Source organism: Lycium barbarum, chromosome 4 (assembly GCF_019175385.1).
Source record: "Lycium barbarum isolate Lr01 chromosome 4, ASM1917538v2, whole genome shotgun sequence".
Taxonomy (NCBI): Eukaryota; Viridiplantae; Streptophyta; class Magnoliopsida; order Solanales; family Solanaceae; genus Lycium; species Lycium barbarum.
Window position 1 is genome coordinate 9723899 of NC_083340.1, and position 8369 is coordinate 9732267.

General features: G+C 30.8%; 1 pseudogene; it reads right to left on the reverse strand.

Annotated features, from left to right (window-relative positions):
* Positions 1 to 219: 219 nt before the first annotated feature.
* On the reverse strand, positions 220 to 305 carry LOC132638871 (U6 spliceosomal RNA; annotated as a pseudogene).
* Between the last annotated feature and the right edge of the window lie 8064 nt (positions 306 to 8369).

The following is an 8369-nucleotide window of genomic DNA, read 5'->3' on the forward strand; positions in this document are numbered from 1 at the left end:
AGCAATGATTGAAAATGATAATTCCTTTTATTCAAAATAAGTGTCCACTTAGCCTTTTTCAAGCTCCTTAAGAAAATACTAAATTTTAGAAAAAAATAAATATTTTGATCAAATTATCCTTAATTAATAATACTCAAACTTATTTATTGTCTTGAGTAGATAGGAGCAAATCTGAAAAAAAAAAAACAATTTCTTCTTTTTATAAAATAAATAAATAAATAAATTTTAGGCCTTTTCTCGATTTGTACATGTCATGCTAATCTTCTCTATATCGTTTCAATTTTATCAAATGTACCCGAAGGAACATCAATTTCTTCTTGATTTTATAAGCAGACACTTATTTTGAATAGATGGAAGTAATATTATACTAGTATTAGGGATTTTGTAGTGGGGGTGGGATTTTTTGGTGGGGGGGGGGGGGTGTTAGTGCTGACCGTTGAATGGATCGAGTAGAAACAAAGGCGACTTTGACCGAAAGGAGTGCACGTGTGGGTACAGATTACAGGTATGTTCTTGCTGTACTTTGGCTGTCCAATGGAATGATGGTGTGCCATGTAGGAATCACATGAACTTGCTTATTATGTTACCAACTTGATACTTGGAAATATATGCCCATTACGTGGTATGCAAAAGCTAACAATTCAAATTTTTAAATTTATGAATTTTTATGATGACCTCTCAATTTAATATACAAAACTAGCTTGATTAATAATTATATATTTATAAATATTTAATTAATTTTAATATACAAAATTAGAGACTGAATTTATGTGAATCCATTAACACAAAGAGCGAAAAATTACACTATATATAGTAGATGTTAAATTCCTTAGTTTCTTCGTGTGTTGATTTCTTTATATTGTTGAACCCATGTATATCTAAACCACCCTCGGTGATATATATATGGTGAAATTGTTAGGATTGTCTCTTGTTTAAACTTAAATTTAAGAATGAAAATCTTCTTGATAGAGCGTGTTTTATTTCTTTAAATAAGTTTACACAATGTGAATTTAAATTAATAGCATTAATAAATTTCAAATACTAAATGTTTAAATATAGAATTAAGGAGGAAAACAAAGTTCATGATAGATACCAATTATAAGTTGGTTCAATTATATTAGCGAATCTAATTCCTGACTCAAAAAAAAAAACATACATTATGCTATATAGCTAGCTATATTCTGATGATTCTCTAATCATCATAAAGCTCGTTCAAAAGCTCTATGCATGCATTGTGATACCAGCATTTTACATTGACGGAATATTTCAAGTAACAAGAAACTCTGGGCTTAAACAACACTTATTTTGCGTATTTTCACCGCACAAGAGATAAATTATAAGTTTGGTTTCTTATATTAATAGTACATTCGTAAGATTTTAGTACTCTTGTCAATAATTGAACGGTTGGTTGCAAATTAAGAACATTGTGGAGAATAACTTGTAAAATGTTTGGTTTCTCATATATAAAATATGTTTTAATTTCAAGTTACGTATATTCATCATATGTATTCATATTGAACGTGGTTTAGTTATACATCAATAATTGTCGTCTTAGTTATTATCCTCACTTTAATTCGAGCACTGTTATTCATTAAAACAATATAATTAAGTACTTTATCATCTAATGTAATCAAGGATGAGCTTCATATCGTCATACTTTGCTTTATGTCTGGGTGTATATTTTTATTTTACGTTTTTGTTATATGTTGCATCTGGAAATTAAACTTAGCTTGTATATTTCCTGGAATTGGCGAGTGCATATATATAAAAGGTTAGCCAAGTTGAGGATTTATTTAATAATATATAATCATAGGGGGTTAGTACATATAATTGAGTCGTTGCCAACTTACAATAACTAGGTACGATTGATTTGTTAATTAATTAACAGAATTCATCTATGCTACACACATGAAAACATGGAATAAAGTCAGTAATCAGAAACCGTCTGTCCAAAATCATGCTATTGTCGGGAAACAAGTCCTAAAAATTGGTTCCACAGCTCATCATTTTCTCGTAGTAATTGCCCATATTATGAATTAAAAACTTGAGTTATTGGGACTTATGTTAAAATTTCATTTAGAATTTTAGTATCCGACTTTTATTTAAAAATTAAACTCTTTAAATGATAAATATAGGCACTTACCAAACGTCCAAACCTCTTCAAATGTAGAAGGGTCAGCCCAAGCCTTGTAAAGTAGTACAAAACAATACCTAGAACAAAGAGCTAAACACAACAGGCACGTTCTTGAGCAATAAGCAATTTACAGTTACAGACATGCATGCGATACTTTAGCCGAGAAAAAAGGTAGTACTAATAGTAAAATGATAAATCAAGTTACCATTAATTATTTATAATGTTTGATCTTTGATTATTGGTTTTATGAACAAGTTGATGATTGTGTGACTTGGCAACCCTAAGCATCAAATCTTGCAATCTTAACAACTTGGCACTTAGTTAAATTAAAGCTCCTTTATCTACGATTCTCTTTGAAGAGATTGCACATAATTTAAGTATTAATCATGAAAGAATAATTAATAAACAAACAAAGCAAATTACATCTTTCTATAATGAGAAGACCTGAATCAAAATTCAAGATTCAAGAGGCGTACGATATTTTTCAACATAGAAATCCCTTATGCTACAATACGTTGAATTATATGCATTGGGCATACGTGTGAAAATTATTTATAATTTCCAGTCATCTATAAAGAAATTACATCATTAGTATGATAAATGTTAATTGGTACTTCGATAACAAATGATAACTAAGCTATACTATTATATGTTTAACTATCAGATAGTGGATGGAGAGGCCTCTTATTGTAGCAATAAGAGGGGGGGGGGGGGGGGGGATGGGGATTTGGTTGAGAAGGGATCTTCCTAAATAGGGGCTTCAGATTCAAAACCTCCTGCATGCTTTTTATCGAGCTCGTCACATGGAGCTTATTTGGTGCGATTTACCTCTCCTGTGTGATTTACAGGCTATTACCCTAAAGCTGAATTTTTCCTTATTCCTATATATAAAAAAAAACAAGTTGTAGCAATATGGGTTTTATTTTGCATCGCATCAAAGCAGTGCATTCAGCATTGTTGTTCCGTTCAATGAATGACGTTCCCGAATTATGCATATGAGAAAACAAAATAGAGCAAAATATTGCAGCTGTAAGCCTGTAACAATTATGTAAAGAAACCAATGATCACCACCGGTGGTATTATGGACATGGATTCGATTTTTTAGTCACGGAGCTGAAAATTTTATAGTGAAATTCAAAAAGCTTTCTTTTATAGAAAGGACTTAATACTTAAGTTATATATAAAAACGATTTTTCTTATTTCTCGTATTCAGTATAATTTTTCAATTAAAATGATTCAATTATCGTACATAGCTTGATTTACTAGTGATTATTTTTTTTTTAGTCAAAAAAATTGGGTTTGAGCCCTACAAATAAAAATTTGTAATGCTGACTTCTAGCAGATACTACAACAACATATCTACCCAATGTGATTCACAAGTGCGGTCTGGGGATGGTAGGATGTACGCAGTCGTTACACCTGCCTTTATTGGGTATAGAGGCTGTTTCTAAAAAATCCTCAACTCAAAGAAAAGAAAAGAGAAGGAAAGAAGATTAAAAAAAAAGTACTTCAAAGCAGATACAAAAAGTATAGCAGTAAAGTAGCAAGATACAACGCAAATGTTCAACTGTTTGTAACGGACGTCAAAGAGTAAGAAAGTACGTGAATACTAAATAATATTGCTTATGACAAGAGACAAAACAAATGCAGCAATAAATGATAACCTAGCCCATATAAATATAAATTAATTAAATCAATAAATATTGAACGCATATTGTTAGATAAAAAAGAAAAGAAGAGAAATCAATGATTGGGGGTGGGGGAAGGGAAGGAGAAGGGGGCCTAGTTCACGTGCAAATCACATGAAGAAGGAGCCTCGTACGGACCCCCAGAAATGGGACGATAATGATTCGTGAACTAACAAAGAAAGGATTAATGTAATGTCAATGTGGGAGACGAAGAGGGATTGTCGGGATGAAGATCTATTATTGGGCTTTGTGTTAACACGTGGGGACACCTCGCACGCCACCTTTTCTTCCTCTTCTCCCGACATTATGTCGCTCTTATTATAATTTTACTAATCATTTCCTTTATCTATCTTTGGATATTTTGATGCTGATATTACCCAAGTGGTCCTCCATCCTCCATCCTCCATCCATCCTAAGTATGTAGTATTTTTTTTTTTAATTCATGACTAAAAAATGACACATTTTTGAATTAGTAATATAAACCTTAATAAGATAATTTATACCTTATAATTATTTATAATTTATATTTACTTTAGATCATAAGTTTCAAAGAAAATTCTTTATTCTTAAACACCATATCAGTCAAACATCAACATGTAAATTGGGACGGTAGGTGTGGTAAGGTTGTGACTTGTTAGTGTCCCGTCATTTTTGACTAGAGGTGTCGAATTTGAGTCCTGTAAATGAAATCATCTTTGCTAGGAAGCGTTTTGCTCACGGAGTGGGATTTCTAACATAAATTTGAAATTGTCGAGTCTCAAGGAAGAAATCCAATGTCCCGTGAAAATAAAATAATATTTTAAAGCTAAACTATTAAGAATATATATATTCATAATTCGAGATTTTTACCTAACTCCGTTAATTTAGTAAAGTAAATAATAGTAATAGATATAAGAATATATGTTATCAATTGTTATTTTACTAAATATTGTGTGAGTAATTCTTTTGATCCTATTGTAGGCTTCGCTACGTTTAGTATCTTTACTTTGTTAAATTTTTAGTAGAAAATAATTTATATAGTGGTGTAGGCAATAATTGTTTTTGCAATATGGTCCATCTTTCCCAATAATAGTATGATTTGGCTGGATTCTTGTTGACTGTTATTTTGGTCCCACGTCTCTCAATATATTGCTGATTAGGGTTTGCTAACTTGTGAGTTGTGATCTCGTTATTGCTAGTATTTAATGTGAACATGCTGAGCGGACCACACTTATATTCTAGGACATTTTTGTTTAATTATCATTCTTCAAGAGGAACTTTGATAGTACTCATTTCTTTTTCTTTTTTTTGGTTAAGAAATTGGGGGCTTTATGACATCAATTGATGATCAATCATACAGGAACATTTAGTTGTATAGATCATAAAATATATAACAGAATATGTTTTCATTATTGTTGAATATACATTTAGGATGAATTGCCAATTTTTAACATTGAATTAGAAAAGACTCATCCCATTTTTTTTTTAATTCATTATTAGACTCACGTATCATTTTGTCTATACTTTAAGAGCATCGGCTTTATTGTCCTTGAAAATTATTGTGCACTAAAAAAGAAGGTGATGAATTGGCTTTGTGATATGATTATGTGGAGTAAATAATGCTTAATAAAATGCACTAGGCTTTGCTGTTGTCTACTAGATTAGCTAGTACTTATAATTAGGTATCCACGAGTGGCTAGTTTTTATTGTATGAAGTATATAAATAGTAAATTATTTATAGGAATCATAGTCTCATCATTAAATTAAATACTTAATAATTTGAGAGAGATAAAAATTAAGGAAACACTAATGATTAGGTCATGTTTATCGGCTCCTTGTTGACCTTCACGTGGACAGCCCCCTCCCATAATTGTAGAATTAATCAAAAGCAAAAAGGAAAGATGAAAGAATCATCATTAATTACTAAGGTTTCAAAGTTCAACATGCATACAACATGCCTGGATTTTAGGATATCACACGCTCATTTTGTCTAAATTATTGGAGTAATAATTTAAGGAAAAATGAATGTATTAGTCGACTATTAGATGGCTTTCTATTTCGAAAAATGAGTCTCTTTTCTTTGAAATTTCCATTCGTGTGGTCAATGTTTTAAAAATAATAGTACTAATTGCTATACAAAATTGGTTTGACAAATTATTGTGATGCGTCGCGCCTTGTGTAAGTGTACAATTGTAATTTACCAATCTTTCGTTTCATGAAGATATTTTCCTTTTATTATGAGGATTCGTTGAAATTTCCTTAATCTCTCGCATAGTCTCAAATTGTTTCCTAAATGCATCTTAAGATGTTAATTTATTGTCAATTTTAAAAATTTACAGGATTATCATGAACTTTACTCCAAAGCTGGAGTGGGTGAACGAAAGATGTTGTGTATTGGAGTATTTAATATGAAATTCAGCTCAAATATGTGTACTTTGTGTAACTAGGAAGCTACTAGTCGAAGTGCATTTATCAATTACATGTAGTTTACCCGATATCAACTCCCCATATTATGTTAATTGCTAAAAAAAAAATAAAAAAAATCTCCATATTATGTTATTTACGGTTTATGGTAAAATATAAGCATGCAACAAGGAAATTGCGTTCCACGTCAATAATGGGATCAAATATGAGACTTGATTCTTTTAAATGGTACTCACTGCAGTTCAAAATAAATGAAATTTTAGTACTTTTTTCTTTATTTCAAAATAATGATTTTTAATGCCCAAAGAGATGTTAATTTTTTTCCCCCAAAGTTACCGTTCTTTCAAATGGATTTTTCAAATCCCAACTATGACTATTTCTACTTTTAAGAAAAGTTTGCGAAAAGTAAAAGAATTATATTGTCAAATGACTCTTTAATTAATACTCACTTTCTTCACCTTTACTTATTCAATTTAGACTTTTGCATATCTTCTAAGAAACAATAAATTGATATGTGCATTTAGCATCATATTCATATTAATTGATCTTTAGTCTTAGGTCTTGAAAATGATTTAGGAAATAAATAATTAATGCTAAAGATAAAATATGAAAAAAAAAAAATTATATCTTAATATACTAAATTTGACAATTAAAAGTGAAATGCACTTTTAATATAAAGAACAAGTAAAAAGAAATCAACAGAATACTCCCAAAAATCTACTTATTTTGGATCTGGGGAATATCATTAAACAATTATCATCTCGAAACATTAGCTTTTAGATGTGCCAGTGCTAACGTTTTGTAATAATTTCAAAAGGAGTATTTAATTTTGTTACTCCATCTTTTATCTTTTCTTCCTTTCTTTCACAAATCACTAAGTTATGAGAACATGATGAGTCCATGACCTCAAATTCAAAACAAAAAAAAAATCCAATTAATTAAAGAAGAAAAAGGAGATGTGATTGAATGGCACGCGCGAGAAGATCAAGTGAGAAGGCTAAGATTTAAGCAGAGGGGGAGTTCAAATGATTGTAGGTAGAGTTCTTGTCGGGTAATGAGGCGACAAGAGGACACGCACGAGCTGTATGGGTGGTGGGACCCATTAAGCCATTTGTTTGTTGTTCTTTTGAATACGTGAGACCACGTGTCTACCAGCACGACATGTTTTTGAGGCACGTGAGTTCTGGGATTTTAAGGGTGTTTTACTTTATTCCCCTCCTTTTACCCACGTGATATCCACTCTCCCATGTCTCTTTGAAAAAAAAAACTCTCCCATGTCTTCGTCTTTTTATCTGTCTTTTGGCATGGCTTGCCTAGATCAGTTCAGTCAGGTCATACACATTTGTTTCATGGTAAAATGTTGATTGCCAAATAATTTAATTTTAGCAAAAGTTAAAGTGTATAAAATACGTATTTAGAATAGTTTATTAACTTGGTGAAAACATAACTACGATTAAATATTTACTTTTGTTTACCATTAATCATGCAAGGGCACAGAAAGCGAACAGAGGCTTCTACATAATTCAAATAGAAAGAAGCTCCTACAAAAAAACTATATATAATTTTCAGATCTCTTATATAAAAATAAAAATTCATTATTGAAAAAATATAAAATTAAAATATAGTGGGTATGTTGTTGTTGTATAAAATTAAAAATAAGTTAATAAATGGATACAAAACCCATGCAAGATCTTCAATTTTGTAGCAACAGTGGGTTGTTTGTTTTTTAATGAGGGTGGTGTTCGATCGATTAATACATCTTTGATTACTATTTCATCGAGAATTTGTTACGTTTTCTTTTTCAATTTATCTGTTTTATTTTTTTTAGTTAATCTCAAAAAATGATGACACGTTTTTATATTTAGTGATAATTCATCTTTAAATGTCAATTTTACTCTTAGTAAGATGATTTATAGCCGCACAGATAATTATGGTTTGTTTTGAACCACAAGTTTTAAAGCTAGTCCTTTCTTTCCTAACCTTCGTCAAACACCAGATACAGATCTAGGATTACTAGAACGTGAGTGCACCACTAAAGAAAAGGGAATTTTTTTTTTAAGTGGGAATAGATCCTTGTTCCTACGAGTAAGTAACACAACATTCAATGTGCAAGTGCACCGTTCAATCTTATTGCAGCATGAGCG